Here is a 23,795-nt window from a genome sequence, read left to right as displayed (position 1 = left end):
CGCTAGTGCATACCTCTGCACATGGCTCTCCTGCTCATTGCAGACCCATTTCCTGACCAGTCAAGCTCCCCTTTAATCAAGCAGCCTGTCTTGTTTTAGCAGAGATTTACTGGGCTGTTTTCTCTTGGAAGCAATAGGAGATGGATGGAAATAAAGAACAGAAATGAATGAACAGGGTAATTATCCCCAATGTTGCAAATAAGAGATTTCTCACTAAGACAAGCCTGAAAAACAAGATTAAAATACTTGAGGGATATGTTCTGGGAATTGCACGTAATAGAACAGATAAAATGTATTTAACAGTATCTCACAGGGGACATGTACCTGTTAGCTAATAGCTATTAGATACTAAATTATATTGTGAAAATAATATTCTTCTGCCCTACATCATGGAGTTAATATTGTATATATAAAATGAGCAACAGAGCAATGTATCTTTAAAGGCAATTGGGCCTGGTTCCCAAAATCCAAATTCACTCCGCTGGTATCCCCAGCACATCAACATACTGAATGAACTACAACGGCATCTGCAAGCACAGACAACACATCAACAATATTAATACACATGCAAAGGCCACAATTTAACAAACTGGAAAAAATGGGGATGTGCTAGAATACAGTATAAATTACTGTATCTCAACTAATAACAGAGAGAAGGCCGGGCTAGTATATATACTATCAAAACAAAAAAGCAGTCCAGCAGCACTTTAAAGACTAACAAAAAAATTTATTAGGTGATGAGCTTTCATGGGACAGACCCACTGTTCTGGTATGGCTATGATCTGAAGAAGTGGGTCTGTCCCACGAAAGTTCATCGCCTAAGAAATAATTTTGTTAGTCTTTATCTCAACTAATGCTTTGTAAGAGGTAGAGAATGGACTTAAATTCATTCTGACTTCCACTGTCTTCACAAAACAAAACAGCAGTCACGTAGCACTTTAAAGACTAACAAAATAATTTACTAGGGTGATGAGCTTTCATGGGATGGACTCACTTCTTCAGACCTGAAGAAGTGGATCTGAATCTGAAGAAATGGGCCTGTCCCACAAAAGTTCATCACCCTAGTAATTTTTTTTTGTCAGTCTTTAAAGTGCTACATGACTGCTGTTCTGTTTTGTTAGAATACAGACTAACACGGCTACCTCTCTGTTACTGGTCTCCACAAAGCCAGGGCTGCCAGCTAACAGACTGTGCCTGAAGTACCCATCACTAGAAACAATTTGTCATGTGTCAGATCAAATAAACTCTTAATAGACCACTGCACTCCCTTAAGCAGAAGGCAGCCAAACTCCAAAGGAAAAACCCAAGAAGCCTAACTGGCCAACTTTAAACTCAGGTGCTTACATCAAGCAAAACAGTTCATTTTTAAAACACATTATTACAATACAATCTGTTTCCATGTAGCAGCTTGCCTGCAAGACAATCATGATGCAGTATCCATTATTTAAAAAACTGAGGTTTAAATGGTTGCTCTTGGGCTGAAATATGACACAGAGGCGAAGATGTGAAGGATGTGAAGTTTCCAGACTAACAGAACAGTATACCTCTCATTACTGGGGGACATTTAGAAGCCTTTGAAAGATGCAAAGTCCTTTACAACTGCTAAAGGATTTATCACCGCCTTTCCCCACTCTATCTTCTGTTTAGCATGTCTGTCTTTTAACAGAACTATTCATTGTGGAACAGGAGGAACAGCAGAGTCTATCATTTTGGCATCTATGGGGCAGGAGCTAATTTATAAAGATATTTAGATAGAATAATCTACTGGCAGGGTCTGTCTTTCTGTTACATTTGTACACCAGGACCTCAAACCCCTACTAAGTCCTGTAAGCACTGCAAAATCTTGTGGCAGCATTATTTCTACATAAAATACTGTATTTTTATTACTGTCACATTATTTTTGTTAGTACTGCAGTTCTATTTATATACAATTGAACCTCCATAATCCGGGTGTTCCGACACTCTGGGAACATCCAGGGTTAGGACCCTGGCATGCGGGAGGAGACAGAAGCGGGTCTGAAGAGTGCTGTTCCACCTCCCCACCAGCTGGGGGAACAGCAGTGCACTTCTCTGGAGGAGGGGGAAATGCCTGGGAACAGTGTGCAGCTACATGTGCCCCAGAAGCAGGGCACCAGGAAGGTTCTATGCCCCATCCCCTCACACCCAGACACCACACCCTCATCCCCCTCATGCACTCTAGCAGACCCAACCCCTAGCGACCTCGGAAGATTCTATAATCCAGCGTACCCTACTTCCCAGAGTTGCCAAATTAAAGAGGTTTAAGTGTATAACACTGCTGCCACATCTGGGCAGACGATCCTCATCCCTTTCACTGTCCTACTTCTGTCCACCTCTTGCCTCGCCCCACTGCCACAACTCTGTCCTCCATGTTTCAGTATCTCTGTATTGGCCTTCCTCCTGTCCTTTTCCGTTTGTACTTGCAGTCATATCACACTGCGCTGGAGTCCTGTCACATCTAACAAGCGACCCAACACCTAGACACTGCATGAAGTGCTGTTATGAAACAAGCATTCCCCACTGAGTCAGTGATGAATCTACAACCCATCAAAGCCGTGTCTACACGTGCACGCTACTTCGAAGTAGCGGCACTAACTTCGAAATAGCGCCCGTCACGGCTACACGCGCCGGGCGCTATTTCGAAGTTAACTTCGACGTTAGGCGGCGAGACGTCGAAGTCGCTAACCCCATGAGGGGATAGGAATAGCGCCCTACTTCGACGTTCAACGTCGAAGTAGGGACCGTGTAGTCGCTGCGCGTCCCGCAACTTCGAAATAGCGGGGGCCGCCATGGCGGCCATCAGCTGAGGGGTTGAGAGACGCTCTCTCTCCAGCCCCTGCGGGGCTCTACGGTCACCGTGGGCAGCAGCCCGTAGCCCAGGGCTTCTGGCTGCTGCTGCGGCAGCTGGGGATCCATGCTGCAGGCACAGGGTCTGCAACCAGTTGTCAGCTCTGTGTATTTTGTGTTGTTTAGTGCAACTGTGTCTGGGAGGGGCCCTTTAAGGGAGCGGCTTGCTGTTGAGTCCGCCCTGTGACCCTGTCTGCAGCTGTGCCTGGCACCCTTATTTCGATGTGTGCTACTTTGGCATGTAGACGTTCCCTCGCAGCGCCTATTTCGATGTGGTGCCGCGCAACGTCGAAGTTGAACATCGACGTTGCCAGCCCTGGAGGACGTGTAGACGTTACTCATCGAAATAGCCTATTTCGATGTAGGCTTCATGTGTAGACGTAGCCCAAGTGTTTGGAAACACTGTTCTGCTGGATGTGCCATACTGCAGAGTAGCAGCAAAACCAAGATCCGGTGATAATTAAAGATTTTCTAGTACTTTTGCAAGAACTGGGGAAGTTATCACCAATTTCCTGAACAAATTTTAACTCCAGTAATTACATTCTGCTTCCCTAGCTCCTCTCTGAAGTTACAACAGGATACAGTATTCTTTGATGCCTGCCCTTTATCACTGGTATTACTGCTATGAGCTGTTAAATGTTGTGTCCCACATCAGAGATGGCTGTTCCAGACATTAGTAACTCCTTATCCTAACTTGATTTATGTAAGTCTCGTCTATGCCACACAAGGTCAGGCAGTATAACTATACCAGCAAACCTTCTTAGAGGAGATGCAATTTTTACCATCAAAAGCATAGTTTATGTGAGTTCCTCAAAACAAAGAACAAGTCCTGTGGCACCTTATAGACTAACATATTTTGAAGCATAGGCTTTCGTGGGCAAAGACCCACTTCATCAGATGCATGAATGTGGGGGGGAGGGAGTTTTCAGAGGAGTATTTAAAGAGTGGGGTCCCCGTAAAAAGGAGGGCCAGAGCTGACAAGATCTATTCAGTCGGGGTGGAAATGGCCCATTACCAGTAGTATACCTGAAACTCCTTTGACTTCGATTTTTAACTTGAGGCCTGGCAGACTAGGACGTAACGACTAGTTTAGCACATGATAAAGACAGCATGCCCTATCCACGCTACCTTTTAAAAACACACAGCAGCTTCTATCACCACAACATTGAACAATGCCTAAGGACTTGCGTGAATCTGATTTTTACCTTGGACTAATTTATTACCAGTGTCTGTCCCAAAAAACATCCATCTACAATTTACCCAAGGCTGAGCTCCCAAATGAACTTGAGGTGAAAAAGACCTTACATACTGACTTAACTTTCAGACTTGAGTCCTGATGGACCAGCAGAGGAAGCTAATTCCGAAGCATAGGGCCAAATGCTCAAATTTAGGTACAATTAGCAGGAGCGATTCAGCAGATCTCAGCTGCCAGGCAGTTTCTATTTTCATTAACCAGAAGAGGATCCCCAAGAGAGTTTGAAGTTTGTAAGTGCTTGGAGATCCTTGGAGGAAAAGCATTACAGAATTGCAAAGGTCTGGAATATACTAGCATTTGAGAGAGAGGAAGAGAGAAAAAGGAAGCGAAATGTATGGGAAAAAAAATGAGAGAAGCAGGAGGCAGCACCTCCTAAAAAGCTAAACTGATCAGGAACCAGCAGTGGAGGCCTGAATCACCCTTCCTAAAAAAAGCAGAGAAAAAAAAAAAACGCAATTAAAGCCAATAAAGTGGGAGGAACACAAAGAGAGAGGAGGCGGCACGTATGTCACCCCACCTTCCATGCAGTGTTCTTAGCACCAGAGCCACTCTCAGCATCTATTTTTCAAATATTATTTAAAGAGCTCGGATGCCTCCTGAAAAAGCTATATTAAGACACAGTTTTGTCTGTGTCTAGGTTTCAGCTGTGAGTTCCAGCACCAAAGTGGAGAGAACACAACGTTGCCATCCTTGCTCATATAGGATTATTGTTGCCTAAAAGCACATTCACTGCACGACAATGCACGCACAAAATCAGCTAGGTGCATGTGAGAAGGGAATATTCAAGTATTAAGGGTTTTAATGTCACATTTCCAACAGGAGCAAAACAGGCATTTTTAAAAACCATGAGAAACGTTTGCTTATGTCCTCACACAAAACAAAGTTTTGTCTTCTGATAAATACCACAGATCATGAAGAACAAAGTAACAGATACAAATCTCTGGCATTTGAGGACAGTCTTTATATATACACTTTCAGGTACATAAATCATGCGCAAGATCCCAAGGTCTTTCACCAGCCCATGCTAACAGCTGCTCTGCACCGGAAACTTGTCGCCTGCAAGAAGTGGCTATATGCCAGTGTGAAAAATCCCTGAGAGAGCTAGTTATGCTCACCTAAACTATTCTGCAGATACACTGCTAGGTCGACAAAACAACTCCTCCATCAGCCTAATTATTTATTGTCTCTCTGGGAGATGTGTTACCTACAGCAACAAGAGAACCCCTCCCATCACAATAATAAAGAGCTCAGGACAGAGGTCTTCTATACATAGAGTTCTGTGCAGACTTAAGATTTATATCGGCATCTGCATCCACTTTGGCAGCAATGAGCCATGCATATCTGTGCTGACATCCACGAGTATCAAGCCGGCATCCACGGATTTGCAGAGTTTAGCTATATGGCATTAGCTGCCAGAAATTTAAGTGTGGGATGGATTGCGGGGGGGGCCCAGGCCTCAAGGCAGGGGGTTGCTGTGAGTGTGGGGGAGCAGAAATCAGGGCAGGGACTGACAGAAGGAGGCAGTGGGGAAACTCAGGGTAAGGGGTGGGAGCTAGGGCCTGGGAGTGTGGCTACTGAGCTGCCCAGGCCGTGGAAGCACTGGGACTGACCACAGGGCAGTGGGGACTGTGCTGCCCAGCTACCCAAGCACTGGGACTGACCAGGGCAGTGGGGACTGTGCTGCCCATGTGCCAGGTCCCCAGGGATTGTACTGCCTGGCCAACTGAGCATTGGGACTGGAGCCTGAGGGTGCTGTGGTTGCACCTCCAAGGGTCTGTGGGCACTGGCTCAGGACCATGGGAGCTGTGGCCTTTCTCCAGACCGACCTGTCCAGCACTGGGGGGTTACAGGGTCGGGTAGAGGGCGGGTGTTGGGCTCCTGTGGGAAAGAAAGTGGGATAGAAGGGGAGGGGTGGGCCGCCTACACCCAGCACTGGCACAGGAACCTTCCCCATGAACGGCGGCTGGCAACATCCAGAGCTCCCCACCTCTTTACCAGGGCGCCACTCTCGGGCGCACCGCTTTCCTTTCACCTTTGGTCCACGCAGACGTACTGCAGCTGTGCTAAGTGTAGACGTGTGCAGCAAACTCCCATGGAAGCCCTCGGACTGTCTTGTCAAAGTTCTCAGGACTTTACTTCAGCTTATGTGAAACTATAATGAAGAATCTTGTGCCAACTGACTGATATAACTGCAGCTTCAAGGGGGAACGCAGGAGCCTCTGATTGCCACACCCCGAGTGGTGGCAGAGGCCTTCGACTGTTTCCTCAGATCACCTTTTACTTGTTTGCTGAATTCAGGTTTCACAGTCAAATGTGTCATGAGTTGAACTTCTATACGAATCCCTCCTCCATAGTGATAAATGGCATTATTTCAAAATCATTCCCACTGAGCAGGGGTACAAAACAGAACTGCCCCCTCTGACTTCTGCTGTTTGACCAATCCCTAGAAGCGTTAGCTACCAGTATCTGTTCATATCAACATGCACACAATATCAGGAGAGGCCAAGAAGAGCACAAGATCATGCTTTAAGCTGATGAGACTGTAGTCCTCAGCATCTCTCAGCCTGCTGTTAACCCTAACAAATCCTTGAGAACACCTCTCGGGAGATAAAAAACAAGCTGGGATAAGGTGGAAATTCTGAACATAAGCAAACATGCTCCTGGGGACAGTATGAGAACTGGAATTTTAGGTGGCAACCCAAACATTAAATATTTAGGGCTTCTCCATTTCACTGGGGTATTGGATCAAAATTAATCTAGAGCCCAGCCTGGGTAGATGGAGAACAATTAGCCTTTTGGGCAAAATTAACATTAACAAAATGAACATTTCCCAAGTGTTACCGATTGCTCTGTTTTATGTGAGGAGAAATAATGCACGTTTTAAAATATTTGCTGGGGGAGAAAGCCAACACTGGCTTTGCACAAACCGCAACTCTCAGCCACAGCTGGAGGCCTCCATCTCTCCACTGGGCAGCATTAGCATACAGCCTATATTCTTACATAGGCAGCCTCTGAATCCAGAATCTAACATAGTGGACCCTTGCCTGGCTATTGATGGAACGAGAATTGGCCCCTCTCACTGGTGGGAATACTAGGTTCAGCTTATTTCCATTTTGATTGTAAAATGTCCCCTACAATATTGGCTACCAAGAAAAACACAGGCCCGTTTGGCTAGAAAAAAAATTAAATTCCATCCCTTGTCACTTACTGATGTTGTTCTTCATGGCACCCCAGGGTAGAAAATCAACAAGAAACCACTAACAGGAAGAAAGTACATGGATAGGAGGGTATGACAAAACCAGGAACAGGGCACTCTGATATAATTGCACTAGCATGGCACTGGCTCAGACCCCTAGTATAAATGCACCACGCTAGTGAAACAAGTGACCTGCCTGAGTGCAGTTTCTCCCAGAGCCAAACTAGCGTGCCAAAGCAAGCCACCTTTTACATCAGTGCAGCCTATTTGCACAAGGGGTTGGCACAGAAGCAACTAGAGTGGTGCAAAAACCACAACAAACAAAAAAACCAATGCTCAATGTAGAGAAGCATTTAGAGCACAATGTGCGGAGTGGGCTTCCCTGGGGTGGGGTAGGGCACAGCTTGATCAGCTGCTGGGTTTAAGGCTCATCCATTTCATTACAAATCTTGAAATATGCTACTTTTTTTGTATGTATGTGTATTCACCTTTATATACCGATTAATACAAACTTTTTCATTCTACAGATGTTGTCTTAAAGCCAAAAGGTTTTTTTTCACCCTCCAGATATAAACATAATTGAAATATACAACAGTTTGGATTACATTAGACAAGTTGTGTGGGCTCCTTCTAACTGCAGGGACAAAAAGTGAGGCCTGACATAAAAAGTTTGTTCACCCCTGCTCTAGAGCAATGCAACCCTTTCGTTGCTGGACTGAAGTTTAACAAATACCAGTCACTTCAAAGTTTCATAACCTTGAAGGAGACCTACCTCCCTTGAGCCTGTGCCAGCTGTCACTTGAAACTGAGTTAAGGGATGCAGGCAACCTTTGGAGTTTTTAAACTCACAATTTACAGCATGATCTAACTCATGCTGGGCTGCTGCTGGATCTTTTGAACAGTGCAGCAATTTATTTTGGAGGACCATGAAAAGTAACAGCATTAATAAATTACCATAAGAAGAAACAACAACAACAAAAGCATACTGCTAATAAAGCAGGAGTCAACGCCATGAGAAACACACTTTCAGAGCTATTTGTTTTTTTACTTTCATTGTCTTGGAAAAGAAAATGGAACAAATTTGTTTCATATGGGTGTTGCCCACCATTTGTTACCGTACCTCTAGTCACACTTACTTGAAAAACAAAAAATGGAAATGGAAATCCTACAGTACTGCATAGTATGCCTGTGAAATATGTCTGAAGTAACAGATCATTACAGTACAGGCAGTCCCTGACTTACGAGCACATCAGCTTACGACCATTCATAATTACGACCAACCTCCAGCTCACGCCCCCATACACCCCAGCTCACCTCCCTCAGCGGGTGGCTCCAGCCGCACGCCTGGGGCTCCCCCTCCAACCCCCGTGTACCCAGCTCCAACCCCCCTGCACACCCCAGCCTTCGTCCCCCCCTACATGGCCCCAACCCCGTGTCGGGCTCCAACCTGGCCCCACTCAAGCACTCTGCCCCAGTGTGCCCCCGTTCAACCCCTCCCCTGCTGCCTGGCTCAACCCCACCCCCGTGGCCCCAGCTCACTCCCCCCCCCCCCCCCACGCATGTGGCTCTGACTTCAACCCATGCCAGGGGCTCCAAACTCCCTTCACTCAACCCCCGCACCCGGTGCACCTCCTGTTCAACCCCCCCGTCCACAGCTGAACTCCCCTGGCACATGCTGGGCCGTCAGTGCACGCAGGGCTCCAGCTGTCAGCCACTGCAGGCACATGAGGCTCTACCCCCACTCCCAGCTAACCCTGTGCCACACTTCACCCCAGTCAACGCCCCCCCCCCAATCCCTCATGGTCCCAGCTCACACTCCCTGGCATGCGGGGCTCCATCTTCAACCTGCACCCAGGGCTCCAGCTCCACTCCCCGCCATCCACCACCCCCGCAGCCTCAGCTCCAAAACCCTGGCTGGGCTCAACACTCGACCCAATCCTCTGCCGCCCGGTCCCAACCTCCTGCAAGTCCCAACTCAACTACACCCTCCCACCACCTCTGCCACCCTAACCCACCCCAGGGTTAACCCTCCTGCCCCCCTCAGGGCCCCAACCCAAACCATCCCCAACTTACGCAAAATTCAAGGCACACGAGGGCTGCATGGAACACAACCCTTGCGTACCTCGAGGGATGACAGGATAAGCGTATTCCTGACTTACGACCAAAATGAGGTACAACCAGGTGTTTGGAACGTAACACGTGCGTAAGTCGGCAACTATCTGTAAATGCAATACAGCTTTATGAAACATTTTTCAAACACTGTTCCAAAATGTTCACAAATTAAATACTGAAGGAGAGAGAAATTCAGAGGCAGTGTTTTTAAAAAAAAACAAAAAAAAAAAAAAAACCAACACACACATTTACAGATGAAACCTGAAATGAAATGATGAGCCAGGGAGATGGAAAAACAAGAAGGCTGTTCCAGACAGTAATAAATGTCAGGAGAAGGTTCTCACTCACCAGTGGTAGAACGACATGAAGGGACTCAGGAGAGACCAGTGCCAGAAAAGCAGAGTAAGAGAGAAGAGATATAAGGTCCATGAAGCAGGCTGGCATGAGTCCACAAAGAGTATTAAAAAAGTGAAGTTGCTTGATGTTAGGGTGATGCATGTGTTCCTTTTATAGTCGTGAAAATTCCAGCAGCATATTGGGCATGCGGGAACCTAGCAGAGATTTGGGAAAGAGTCCAGACAAGAGGCGACAATAATGACAGGCCTGAGAAGGAAAACGGCAACAATCTTTCATAAAGTGGTGAGAACAATCGGTTGCCCATCTGCTTACAAGTTCTCCACTGCTATAGGCAAAGGCCATAAATAAAGCCTGTACAGGTTAAAAAGCCAAGCATTTATTGGAAATGGGCAGTAAAATATGCAAGGACAGCAAAAGAAAAATTGAAATACTTCAGAATTCTAAGATAATTTACCCGAAAAGCCCTGAGTGTTTCAGATGCATTAGTTTTAGACAAGTGGTCATTTATACAAAAATTAAAAGAACCAAACAGCAAATGCATCCCTACAATCTCTCCCAGAGGGCAGGCAGAGGGGATGGGATGGGACCAAAGAGCTCTCAATCTCCTGAAAAAAAAAGCAAACAACTTATGCCACAATGAGAAATGTGGTACAAGTTCCTGAACAGGACAAAGGATAAAGAGGATGCTTACTTTATGGAGTAAATAAAACACAAAACAGGTTAACTCGGGGTGTTTTTGGAATGCCCAAGACAACGGCCACAGTGGGTTAGATCAAAGGTCCATATAGCCCAGTACCTGGCTTCCAACTATGACCAATGGCAAGCACTCCAGAGGGAATAAACAGGACAACCACTAAGTGATCCATCCTATCACCCATTCCCAGCTTCTGGCAAACAGAGGCTTGGCACACCGTCCCCACCCAACCTGGCTAATAGCATTGAGGAACTGATCAGACAAGGAAAATAAGCACATTAAATGAGCCTTGTAACTTTGAGCCTGAGGGGGATCTTAGATTTGTCTTTTCCTTAATCGTGTCTGGTGTGATGCCAAGAGTTTGCTTTGAGAAATCATCCTCCTAAAACAAAAGTTGCATATTACTGTATCTCTTGGAGAAGGTATGTGCCTTGCAGTTCCTGGGGCATTAGTATCCATGGTGATAAACTGGTCCGTAGCCAGAGAAAGGGCCTAGAAAAGTAACACCTTAAATAAGTATTCAAACCTTCCAAAGTAAAACAAAAAATGAAACCACCACCCCACTGCAATCATTAAACCAAAGGTTAAAAACCTTAGGTCTGATGTGCAAAACGGGTCAATGGCTATGATACAAACACAACTCTTTGGGCCTAGAGATGGTCAGGGAGCAACCTGCAGGGAGCGGATGTTCAGGGCCAGGGGTGGGCAATAATTTTTGATGGTGGGGAGCAACTCCAAGAATTTGGGAAGTGGTCAAGGGTTGAACTCTTCCAAGGGTCTGGGATGGAGGTTGGGTGCAGAAGGGAGTTTGAGGTCAGGAGCTGAGGTGTAGGAGGAGACACAGGGCTTTAGGTTGGGATCTGGGGCAGTGGGCTGGGGTGCAAGGTTTGGGCTGTGACCTAAGGCAGGAGGGGGTTGTGATCTGGGACAGGGATTGGGATGCAGGATCTGGGAGTGGGTATGGGTGCAGCAAGAGGGGCAGAGGGTTTGGATTATGTGAGGTATGGGGAAGAGGGTAGAGAATTAGGGTTACGTAAGGGTGGGGAGAAGAAGAAAGCTCTGGGGTGCCAGAGGCAGGCCCTGGCATGGAGATTTACCTGGCTGACTCCCAGCCAGCAGCCCAGCTGCTTTCACAGGCAGGCTCTCTGCCTGCCCAGCCATGGCAGGAGCCATGTGGTTCTGTGGATAGATACAAGTCTGAAAGGTGCGGGAAGGGTGCTTAACACAGGAAGTGCCGATTGTCCAGAAACCAGCCACGAGGACTGTGAAGCCCCTCCACTCTGGCTTCCAGCTACTCAGAAACAAACAGGGCCCCCAGTCACTTTTCCGAGCAACATGCAGATGGTGGGGCGGGCAAGGAGCCTGCCTGAGGCTCCCCGCTGTGTCTGTGGACCAGATCTGGTGGCTTGGTGGGCCCAGTTTGGCCCAGGCACCATATTTTGCCTAGCCCTGGCCAAGACACTGGTAATGCAAAGCTTTCAGTCCTAGGTTGCCAGTTCAAATCCAACACAGTTCAGCAGGGATGTAAAGGAATAATACATGTGTCTCTTTTCTATCATCTAAACCATTATGATATAAACTACAGGTTGAACCTCAGACACAAAAACACTCCTGATCCACAAACCGGTCAGTCACCACTTTAATGGAGTGGGCCATTCTGTTAATGACCTGAAAGTTTGCATCTTACCGAAGAGGAATTTTCACAACACTTTGGAAAGAGAGGCTGCTGAACTCTCTTTTGCATTCAAATTTGAGACATTAACATGTGGTTTGAACCAGGACAGGAATTTTTTAGGTCATTATAGGGGTACTTTTGCATACTTGTCAATCTAACTCTTGGGACTACCTCCCTCGCCCCTTCTGCCCCTCTACTCTCTGATTTGCTCACCTTGATAATGTTTTTCTGATTTGTCAACCTCGACTACTACCTTTGGTTCACTGTGCCTTAAACATTGAGTCTGTTCTGGTATGGCTATGGTCTGAAAAAGTGGGTCTGTCCCACAACAGCTCATCACCTAATAAATCATTTTGTTAGTCTTTAAAGTGCTACTGGATTGCTTTTTTGTTTTGATAGTATCTAGACTAGCATAGCTTTCTCTCTGTTACTCTCCTGACTGGTGCTGGAGGAGAGAATTTGCCAGACCAAAGGATGTCAATGTCTAGAATATTGCCAACACTTCCACTGCTTACTGGGCTCTCAGAAGACATCTAGGGTAAATCACAGCTAAACAACAGCACAAAACACTGAGAGCCAGGACTGGTGGCTGTAAACAAACTTCACTGGACCAGAGGAAACTTGGCCACACCCATGATAAGTGGCTGTCCACTGAACTAAAATCATACTGGAATAGGGAGTTTGCCAGATAAGAGAGTTCTAGATTAGAGAAGTTCAATCCGTGTCACAAGCAGCACCTTCAACCACAAGGCCAAGCGACTTAAAGTGTCCTACTCATACCCTTTAAGGTAGTGTCTACACATTAAAATTTGAGGCACATGTGTGAGGAAGATTGCGCTGTCATTGCCTCTGTTGTACTGGCTCTGCGATGAAACAGAGGACTTTTGGTTCTAGGATTGTGAATCCAGGACTGTTCGCCAGCATTAAATTGACAACATTAGATGAATAAAACACCAAGCGAAATGAGCAGTAAAGCACGTGCAGCTGTGCCAAGGTCTGATCCATTATGCATTGCCTCAAAAGGAAAAAGGGCTTACAATAACAAGCTTCCCATTCTGTTTGTAGTGAACTCAGGTGAAAGTCATGCAAGTAGAGAGGACCTGGCAAAAGGTTTTTCACATAGGATGAAGCCTGTCATCAGGATGTAAGTGGAGGAGACACACGGTCTCCATTTAGGCTGGAATGGAGCGAGGCAACTCAAGGCATGACAAAGGGCAATGGTGGATCCACCATCTTGTGGATTCCTGGGAAATCAGCCTCTAAGAGTATGCCTACACTGAAAGGCCATGGTTCACATTTATAAGCAAACAATCCCTAATTCCATCTACAGACAAATCATGTATCAGACAGGGAGCTGTGTTAGTCTGCATCTGCAAAAGCAACAAGAAATCCTGTGGAACCTGATAGACCAACAGATTTACCGGAGCATAAGCTTTCATGGGCAAAGACCCATTTCATCCTTGCCCACAAAAGCTTATGCTCCAATAAATCTGTTGGTCTGTAAGGTGCCACAGGACTCCTTGTTCTTGGGACATATCATGCTAACCATGGTCCCAGAACCCCTGACGGTCAGACAGTACATGCCTTAGTCAAGCCAGAGCCCAGAGTACAAGCCCTATTGCTTTGCAGTGAAAACACAGCCCCATCAGACTCTTGTACAGTAGACCCCTGACTTAAGCGAAGGTTGTGTTCTTGGCAACCCTACATAAATTGAATTTTTGTATAAACTGGGTAGCCAGGAAACTGACCAGCGCACCAGCGCTGATCATTTTCCCATCTCCCTTGAGAGGTGGGGATCTGGGAGCCAGGCTCCAGATCCACTGGGCTCACAGGAGACAGAAAACTGTCTCCTGAGAGCAGCAGAGGGCTGCAAGCTAGGCTCTGGCTCCCAGGACTTAAGGAGATAAGAAACTGACCAGAACCCACACTGGGCAGTTTCCTGGCTCCCGCAGTGAGGTGGGGAGCCAGAAACCATGCAGCAGCCTGGCTCCCAGTTCCCCTCCACTGGCAGGAGCTGGGAAACTGACCAGCACATCATGATGTGCTGGTCAGTTTCCCAGCTCCCGCCAGCAGGGCAGACCTGGGACCCAGGCTGCCACCTGGTTCCCAGGGGCCAGGAAACTGCTTGTCAGGGACAGCAGCTAAGAGTCAGGTCACAGGAGAGATGATCAAACATGGTGGAGAAAGTATGATTTAGGAAATACACCGACTATGTAACATTGCATGTAAAGAAGGGAGGTCACATAAAGAACGGACAAGATCTGTGCTTGTGACAACACGCAAGAAAGGAAGTGCATTGGAATGCAAGAACTACAGAATGATTGCCCTAACGAATCACCTAGGCAAGGTGCTGATGATAATACTACGATCGCAGATAGAAGAACATCTACTGGACAAACAAGCAGGATTCAGGAAAGACAGAAGTACCATACAGCAGATATTGGCAGTAAGATTGATAAGGAAGAAAGTTCGAAGAACGAACAAGAACATCTACACTAGCTCTGTCAATTTTCAGAAGCATTTGACAGTATAGATCAGAAAGTGACTTGGGTGGTTTTGGAGTCGTACAGAGTGGATAGCAGACAGATACAGTTGTTGAAACCTAATCAGTGACAATGAAGAGGCAGCAGTGAGAATGTGTGGGGAGTTGGGAACTTGGTTTAGAACGAGAAGAGGTACAAGAATGAGATATAATATTGCTGAGTATCTTCATCATGCATCTAGACAGCACGATGGACAAGATCAAGGAAAAGGCAGAAGGGATTTCTGTGCGTGGGATAAGGATTAACAACTTAAGGTTCACTGATGATACAGTTGCTGAAGAAGATGAAGAGAAGGTAGCAAAAATGGTGCAGGTGCTAAACAAGGAACATCAATAAAAGAAAAAACACTGGTATTTGGAGATGAAGAAATAGGAAGGAAGATCAGTGTAGATGAGATTGAACTAGAGAAGTTCACATATCTAAGGAGCAACATAATATATGATCTGGACTGTAAGAAGGAACTAGCAACTAGAAGAGCAAACGCAAGAGCAAGTTTGAAGGTGATGGATACAATCTGGAAAAGCGAAGTGATTAAGAACGATGCTGAGCGTCTTGAAAAACGTGTATTCAGCAGCATGTTGTATGGATGTGAGAGACAGGTGATAACAAAAGATTCAAAGAGAAGAATATTGGCGTTCGAGAGTTGTTATAGAAAAGATTCTGAGAATAGGATGGATGCAGGTCATCAATGAGGAATTATATAGGAAGATAGACAAAAGAAAACCTACTGCAGAAGGTTAAACAACAGTAGTTACAGCTATCCAGGCATACTTGCAGAATGTACAATGAACAAAAAAAATCAAGACCTTGATATTTGGCAAAATGGATGGTTCAAATAGGAGAGGCAGATCCCACACAGAATGGATAGATGATAGAGAAAACTGGTGCAGAGCTAGTCTACAGAAACTAAGCTACTCCACACTGGACAGGGAAAGATGGAAGGAAATAGTGGGAGAGGCATCAGACACCAATAGGCGCTGAGCCCATGGTTGTTGATGACGATGACGACGACGACAATTTTTCTAGTCTTCCCAATGTAAAAGCAATCTGTGTGCATTGTTGTAATAATCAAGATACAAGAATTCTTTGAAACACAAGTGGTCCACTGCCAAATTAAATTTTAAAATGACCAGGCTTCAGTTTTTGGTATGCAATACCCATCTCAATAAACTTGCTCATCAACTGGGTTCACCAGAGTTGTTCTGCATCTCTGAACATACTGATAATACATTTTTACTGTAATAACTGATTTAAATTATTTTTATTCCTCATCTGTTTGCAGAAATTAAGGGACAGGCACTTGATTAGGGATAGAAAAGTGCAGCTGAAAGACGTGCAAGTAAAATACACCTACAGCCAGATTAAGTGCTCCTTTATGCTTCTGTGGTTTGAGGTTAAGCATTCGCTTACTCTAATTTCTGAGTCTGCCTCTCTCAAAAGCCATGCCAGGTAATTAGAAGCATTATAACTATTATTAACTCATAATATTATTATAGCATTTTGCTACATTTGACATCTGTTGGCTGATAGACTGAAAGAGTATATAAGAAATAATTATGCACAGATTTCTCACAAAAGAGCATAATGCAGAGGATATTGAAAGTCAATTTTACGGAAACATGCTTGAACTGAAAGTTCTAATATTAACAGACCACACCTGTTAAGACAGCATTGTGTTTTAAACAGTCAGTTGGTTTGGAGATTTAAAAGCAAGTACCTGGAACAACCTGTCTCCAGAAACACCACCCATCTGTACAGGGACTCTTCACTTGCAACCCCGTGACCCAGAGGTTTTGAAATCATCTCCTCTTTCCTGGCAGACACTAGCAACAGATTTTGTGAATTACTAGCAAAGATGCTAATTTTGAAGGCAAACAACATATGTACATGATTCAGGACTGCTCTAATCGGATCACTGAAAAACCTGTACAGGTCGGACCTCACCGGTCCTGAACGAAGGAGTTTGCCAGACCAGGGGAGGTCAGTTCTAGCCCCTCTGCTGCCAGCCTCCAGGCCAGCTCCCCTCATGACCACCAGACCCTTCTGGCTGCTCCCATGGCCACCAGCCAAACTTGAACAGCCCCTCCCAGCCAGTCCCCAGACACCAGACTCCCAGACAACCCCCACTCCCAGCCTCCAAGGCTCTCTTGTTCAGCAACATCCACAGTTCCCAGATCAGAGAGGTTCAACCTGTAGTACCACCAACACATCTAGAAAAAACTATATAGATGCTTTCATCACAGGAAGCCAAGTGTTTTAAAAACTAAATTTGGGACTCAAATCATCCAACAGTTATACATATGCATTGATCCAATAGACAGAGCCATATTTTGAGTAGTTTAAGCTACAATGTAGTACTAATTACACAACATGGTCCTTTATGCCAAAAAGAGAAAATATAAGGTAGTTTAGGGAAGCAGAATCTAATTTGCTAGACCGTAATTTGGTCCGGGCACCCCATGTTTATATAATGGTTATAAGAACCTTCAAGACAATTAAACAAGATCATGCTTTTACATCTGGAAACACACCTCCTTACATAAGAACACAAGAACGGCCATAATGGGTCAGACCAAAGGTCCATCCAGCCCAGTATCCTGTCTGCCGACAGTGGCCAGTGCCAGGTGCCCCAGAGGAGGTGAACCGAAGACAATGATCAAGCGATTTGTCTCCTGCCATCTATCTCCAGCCTTTGACTAAAGGCTAGGGGCACCATACTTTACCCTCGGCTAATAGCCGTTCATGGACCTAACCTCCAAAAATTTATCAAGCTCTATTTTAAACTCTGTTAGAGGACTGGCTTTCACAGCCTCCTCCAGCGAGGAGTTCCACAGGTTGACTGTGCGCTGTGTGAAGAAAAATTTTCTTTTATTAGTTTTGAACCTACTACCCATTAATTTCATTTGGTGTCCTCTAGTTCTTATATTATGGGAACAAGTAAATAACTTTTCAATATTCACTTTCTCCTCACCATTCATGATTTTATATACCTCTACCACATCACCCCTCAATCTCCTCTTTTCTAGACTGAAAAGTCCCAGTCTCTCTAGCCTCTCCTCATATGGGACCCTTTCCAAACCCTTGATCATTTTAGTTGCCCTTTTCTGAACTTTTTCTGAGGTGAGGAGACCACATCTGCACGCAGTACTCAAGATGTGGGCATACCATAGTTTTATATAGGGGAAGTATGATATTCTTCGTCTTATTCTCTATCCCTTTTTTAATAATTCCTAACATCCTATTTGCTTTACTGACTGCCGCTGCACACTGCGTGGATGTTTTCAAGGAACTATCCACCATAATTCCAAGATCCCTTTCCTGATCTGTTGTATCTAAATTTGCCCCCATCACATTAGGAAGAAGAACCTCAATTATACATACAATGTGCATTACCTTACACTTACCCACATTAAATTTCATTTGCCATTTTGCTGCCCAATCACTCAGTTTGCTGAGATCTTTTTGAAGTTCTTCACAATCTACTTTGGTTTTGACTATCCTGAACAGCTTGGTATCATCTGCAAACTTTGCCACCTTACTGCTTACCCCTTTCTCTAGATCATTGATGAACAAGTTGAACAGGATTGGTCCCAGGAGTGACCCTTGGAGAACACCACTAGTTACTCCCCACTCATTGTGAAAATTTACCATTTATTCCAACCCTTTGTTTCCTGTCTTTTAACCAGTCTCCAATCCATGAAAGGATCTTTCCTCCTATCCCATGACCACCTAATTTATATAAGAGCCTTTGGCGAAGGACCTTGTCAAAGGCTTTCTGGAAATCTAAGTATATTATGTCCACTGGATCCCCCGTCTGCATGTTTGTTAACCCCTTCAAAGAACTCTAATAGACTAGTAAGACACGACTTCCCTCTACAGAAACCATGCTGACTTTTGCCCAACAAATCATGTTCTTCTATGTGTCTGACAATTTTATTCTTTACTATTGTTTCCACTAATTTGCTCAGTACTGACCTACTAATTTGTAGCAGAATGCTCCAGATTAACACCACACTTCAGCTTTGGCTGAGTATTGAATCAGTATCAGAGGGGGTGCCATTCACTATTCCTTCAGTTTCCTGAAGTGCAGTTCTATGAACTAGTTTAAGGAGGCAAGGTAGCCTCATGCATATCTTCCTGCGGCCTCTGCTGATTTTTGTCCTGAAGCAGTTCCCTCCTTTCCCTCCTTGGCAGGCCTGCCTTCAGCCAAAGGGGGCCTGATGTCTGGAATCTGAAGACGGGTGAGGAACTTATTTAAGCAAAGATGCTTTCCCTAGGAAAGCTGCATCTTGTACTTCTGCCAAGAGGACCCAACTGAGGGAAACTAAGTCATGGCTGGACATAAGGAAGACTAGCGAGAAAAAATACTTTCTTGAACAAAGCCTGTGCCTTACCAGATTACATTTTTAACCTTCAGCTATGTATTTTCACTTTTATTTGCCAGTAATCACTATGCTTATCTCTTTTACTTTACATTACTTACGTGCTAGGGTTAATAATGGGTTTTATTTTTACTATAAGCAACTCAGGGCTGTGTTTGAATGAAGGTATATTTATTCTGCATTAATAAACTAATGTGCTTTGATCTCTGTAATGGTGCAGCCAAACCTAGTTATTTCTCTGAGTTGTGCAGGACAGCACGGGACATTTTAGGGCATGTAGTCTGGGAAATTCAGGACTGGGAGTGTGTTTGGGGTCACTCTGCAAGAGGTAACTAAGACTGGTAGAAGCCTACAAGCAGCTGTTGTGCTGCAGGCAGGCTGCTGGGGTCAGAGATGCTGACTCATGGCTGTACAGCTCAAACACTCAAGGTATGACTTGCATGCTCATCTACTAGTTGCCAGTGTCCAAGTTGTAAACTGCAGCAATAGGGCATTTCAGGTATCTAGGGCCACAGGACAGGTGTTGACATAATCCTTCACTCATCTGAATTGCATCCCAGAACGTGACTGGGTAACCATACAACCAATATGTTTTTTTCTATATGCATATTGAGGGAACTACAGCTCTTCTGCAGCCAGAATAAAGAGCAGTAGCCATCACTGGGGAAGCTACAGGTCACAGTCACTTTCCTTCTACATTTCAGTACAACAGTGTCACATTAAGCTGTTAAAAAGACCACATCCGAATGCCACCCACTGTTACCAGATAAATTAAGCAGACGTGAAGATGGGTAAAGGAAACTTAGTTAACAGCATTTCCTCCAGCAAGCAATGACTTATCAATAACTGAGGTTGCGGAATCACCATTCTATGATGCATCTGATGAAGCGGATCTTTGCCCATGACAACTTATGCTCCAAAATATCTGTTAGTCTATAAGGTGCCACAGGACTTCTTGTCATTCTGTGATGATTATTGTCTTAACTTTTCTTTTTTCTGTATGATCTCTGTTTGGTTTGTAGCTGTTTCTGCCTGTTGTATAATTAATTTTGCTAGGTGTAAATGACTTCAGGTGGTGGGGTATGGTTGGTCAGGTATTTGTGTTACAGTATGTTATGACTGGTTAGTAAAATCACACTAGAATACTTGGTCAAGGTATAGCTAAGCAGGACTCAAGTTTCACTGCTGAAAGTGGAGTCCAAGAAGGAAAACAGTAGAAGGAAAGAAAAGCAGGAAGGGAAGAAGGAAGTCAAGAAAAAGAAACAGCTTAAGAAAGAAGCTGACCAAAACTGACAGACCCTGAAGTGCAGCAACCAGCATCCAGAGACTGACTCTGTCTGTCCCAACAGGGGAAGTCTGCCTACCTTACCAGGACTGGTGAGCATGGAACTGTGTGCTTAGCATATATTCTGCTTTCTTGGTATTGTAAATAAATAAAGAATAAAAATATTATGTAAGGCTCATTTAGGAGTCTGGGGAAAAATAGATGGAAAAAAAAAAAATCCATCTGGGATGGTGCTTGGTCCTGCCAAGAGGGCAGGGGATTGGACTCAATGACCTCCCGAGGTCCCTTCCAGTTCTGAGATGCGTATCCCCATAAGACTTTTTCGTTGGCACAGATCCTGTATACCAGCAGGAAATTTACTCCCTGATCCCTAGGAATTGGGTAAGGGTGTGAATTTAAATTAACAGGGTCATGCCTACACACACACACACACAGAGATGTAGCCATATTAGTCTGTATCTTCACAAAACAAAAAAGCAGTGACCCAGCACTTGAACGACTAACAAAATAATTTGTTAGGTGATGAACTTTCATGGGGCAGACACTTCTAGATGCCAAGCATTGGGTGTGCTCCGCAAAAGCGCATCACCTAATAAACTGTCAGTCTTCAAAGTGCTGTGTGACTGCTTTTTTGTTTTAATTAATACACAGAGGCTGAGTCCTTATCTACACAGGAAAAATGACTAGCAGATCTACAGAAGAATATTATTCCAGAATGAAGGCACTTGTGTTCTGAAACAATGTTTATATGTGACTCAAGGATCATTTGGTGCAAAATGGGAGAGGGTACAAAGATGCACATAGCTTTACAGGGATCACTGGGTCAGAAAAATGCACATTAGTTCACCAAAGGGTAGCACGCTATCATCATTAGCACTGCAAAATATGTGTTAATATTTAAGAATTTGTGTACCTAGGCTGAAAATTATGTTAAGGATTGGGATTAAGGCAGGTCTCAAGGAGGTGATATATACCTCAAGAATGTTTATTTCAGGCATGCGATAACAGATGTTTATCTCCCTGTGTGCCCATATTTGTACTGACTAAACTTACAACCTATGCCTGCTTGCATAGTGAACCTCAAGCTAATCAAGAGATTGCAAAAGTCAGCAAGAGAGAAAATCCCCAAAAATGAGAAAAACAGAGGTTGTCCTGTTCGTAGTAATGACAAAGGATTGTTCTGAAATATCTAGTGAGCACGAAGAGGCGCTATGGATTTTTCTGCAAGGAGATAAGCTAACAGCATGTTCATCTAATGAAAGCAGAATCACAGCCAGCCTGGAAGGACATTACAGCCGTGTCTACACGTGCACGCTACTTCGAAGTAGCAGCACTAACTTCGAAATAGCGCCCGTCACAGCTACACGTGTGGGGCGCTATTTCGATGTTAACATCGACGTTAGGCGGCGAGACGTCGAAACCGCTAACCCCATGAGGGGATGGGAATAGCACCCTACTTAGACGTTCAATGTCGAAGTAGGGACCACGTAGTCGTTGCGCGTCCCGCAACTTCGAAATAGCGGGGTCCGCCATGGCGGCCATCAGCTGAGGGGTTGAGAGACGCTCTCTCTCCAGCCCCTGCGGGGCTCTATGGTCACCGTGGGCAGCAGCCCTTAGCCCAGGGCTTCTGGCTGCTGGGATCCATGCTGCACGCACAGGGTCTGCAACCAGTTGTCAGCTCTGTGGATCTTGTGTTGTTTAGTACAACTGTGTCTGGGAGGGGCCCTTTAAGGGAGCGGCTTGCTGTTGAGTCCGCCCTGTGACCCTGTCTGCAGCTGTGCCTGGCACCCTTATTTCGACGTGTGCTACTTTGGCATGTAGACGTTCCCTCACAGCGCCTGTTTCGATGTGGTGCTGCGCAACGTTGATGTTGAACATCAACGTTGCCAGCCCTGGAGGACGTGTAGATGTTTTTCATCGAAATAGCCTATTTCGATGTCACCACATCAAAATAGGCTACTTCGATGTAGGCTTCATGTGTAGACATAGCCTACGTGAGCAATTCTCAACAATACATGAGTGTGCCACGTTAATTTCGTGTAGACTTTGGAATGCATGTTACGATTTTATTTAATCTATAACCATTTCTTTCCACTCCTGCTACCACTTTAAACAAAACAAAGCACAGAGATTAACTTTTAATTGCACTATGACGACACCCAAGTGCTGTGAGCACAAGCAGAACTGTGAGCTGAACTGGACGTTGTAAGCTCGGGTATACTGTTTCTTTGGAAGCAACAGATCTGTGAATACTGTAATTGCCTACCAGAACACTGGCTGGACATCCAGGGAGCTAAGCAGAGGCTTATAGGGTAGCCTGCCCTGTAGGATCCAAGCAACGCATTAAATCTTCTAGTAGAGCAATAAGGAGAAAAGTACTAGAGTGCACATTCTCTCTCTGTGTGAGCAGATACTACACATTTGTACCAAGCAGAAAAAATGGGCCAAGCATTGACAGAGTGTAGCTCATGCCTTTTCCCTCTGACCAGAATTAAAAGCTGTTAGGCGAGTTTAGTTACACACTGAACAAGAGGGAGCAAGCTATCAATCTAAAGACAGATTCCTGAACTGAGCGTGCAGATGCCAAAATCAATTACACAGGAGAGCCTTGGCTTCAAGCCAAGCAGATGCTTACTTCTCATTTCAATTCTGCTTCCTCTCTATTATCCCCAGCCTTGTTCTGGCTTATTTATACCTGGCCCTGCACATTTCCATCACCAGCATCTGATGAAGTGAGTCTGTGCTCATGAAAGCTCATGCTCAAAACTTTTCTGTTAGTCTATAAAGTGCCACAGGACCCTTCGTTGCTGTTACAGATCCAGACTAACACGGCTACCCCTCTGATGTAAGGCCTATAGTAACAGAGAGGTAGCTGTATTAGTCTGTACTCTAATGAAGTGGGTCTGTCCCACGAAAGCTCATCACTGAATAAATCATGTTGTTAGTCTTAAGAGTGCTACATTTCTGCTGTTTTGTTTTGTAACAACTGTAGGCAAGAGAGTAAAGAGGCTGTTAGCTAAGATACAGAATGCAAGTCAATGAGGCAGGGAAACTCACAAGAAGACTGAAACAGTGTTAAAATAACTGTAATCCATCCCAGAGCATGTAGCATGGAAGAGCTAGCACATTACCCACTGGTACCCACAAGCATTAGACCACCACCAGGATTGACGATTTTGGATGAACATATTACAGGTTTCAGCACATGACAATCTTTTATTCCTGGAGACTCCAATACACTCACGGAGGGGTGGTGACCCTACACTACCCCCACTACACCAAGCTGCTAAAGTTGCACCCCAAGGTGCTCACCCACGTAGCATAAGGTTCCACATTTTAAATAGAAAGGTTCCGATGGCCACATACAACAGGTCCCAGCACACAAGACAGCTGGGGGGGGGGGGGGCTCAGCTCAAGTCAGAGTATTGCCC

General features: G+C 45.1%; 1 protein-coding gene across 3 annotated transcripts in view; it reads right to left on the bottom strand.

Moving 5' to 3' along the window:
- SIL1 (SIL1 nucleotide exchange factor) overlaps window positions 1–23,795 on the bottom strand; it is a 251,629-nt gene that overhangs the window by 150,543 nt on the left and 77,291 nt on the right. The gene's annotated exons all lie outside the window — the stretch shown is intronic.

Source organism: Carettochelys insculpta, chromosome 15, assembly GCF_033958435.1.
Source record: "Carettochelys insculpta isolate YL-2023 chromosome 15, ASM3395843v1, whole genome shotgun sequence".
NCBI lineage: Eukaryota > Metazoa > Chordata > Testudines > Carettochelyidae > Carettochelys > Carettochelys insculpta.
Note: the sequence above shows the minus strand (reverse complement) of the source record. Positions and strands in the feature narration are given on the sequence as shown.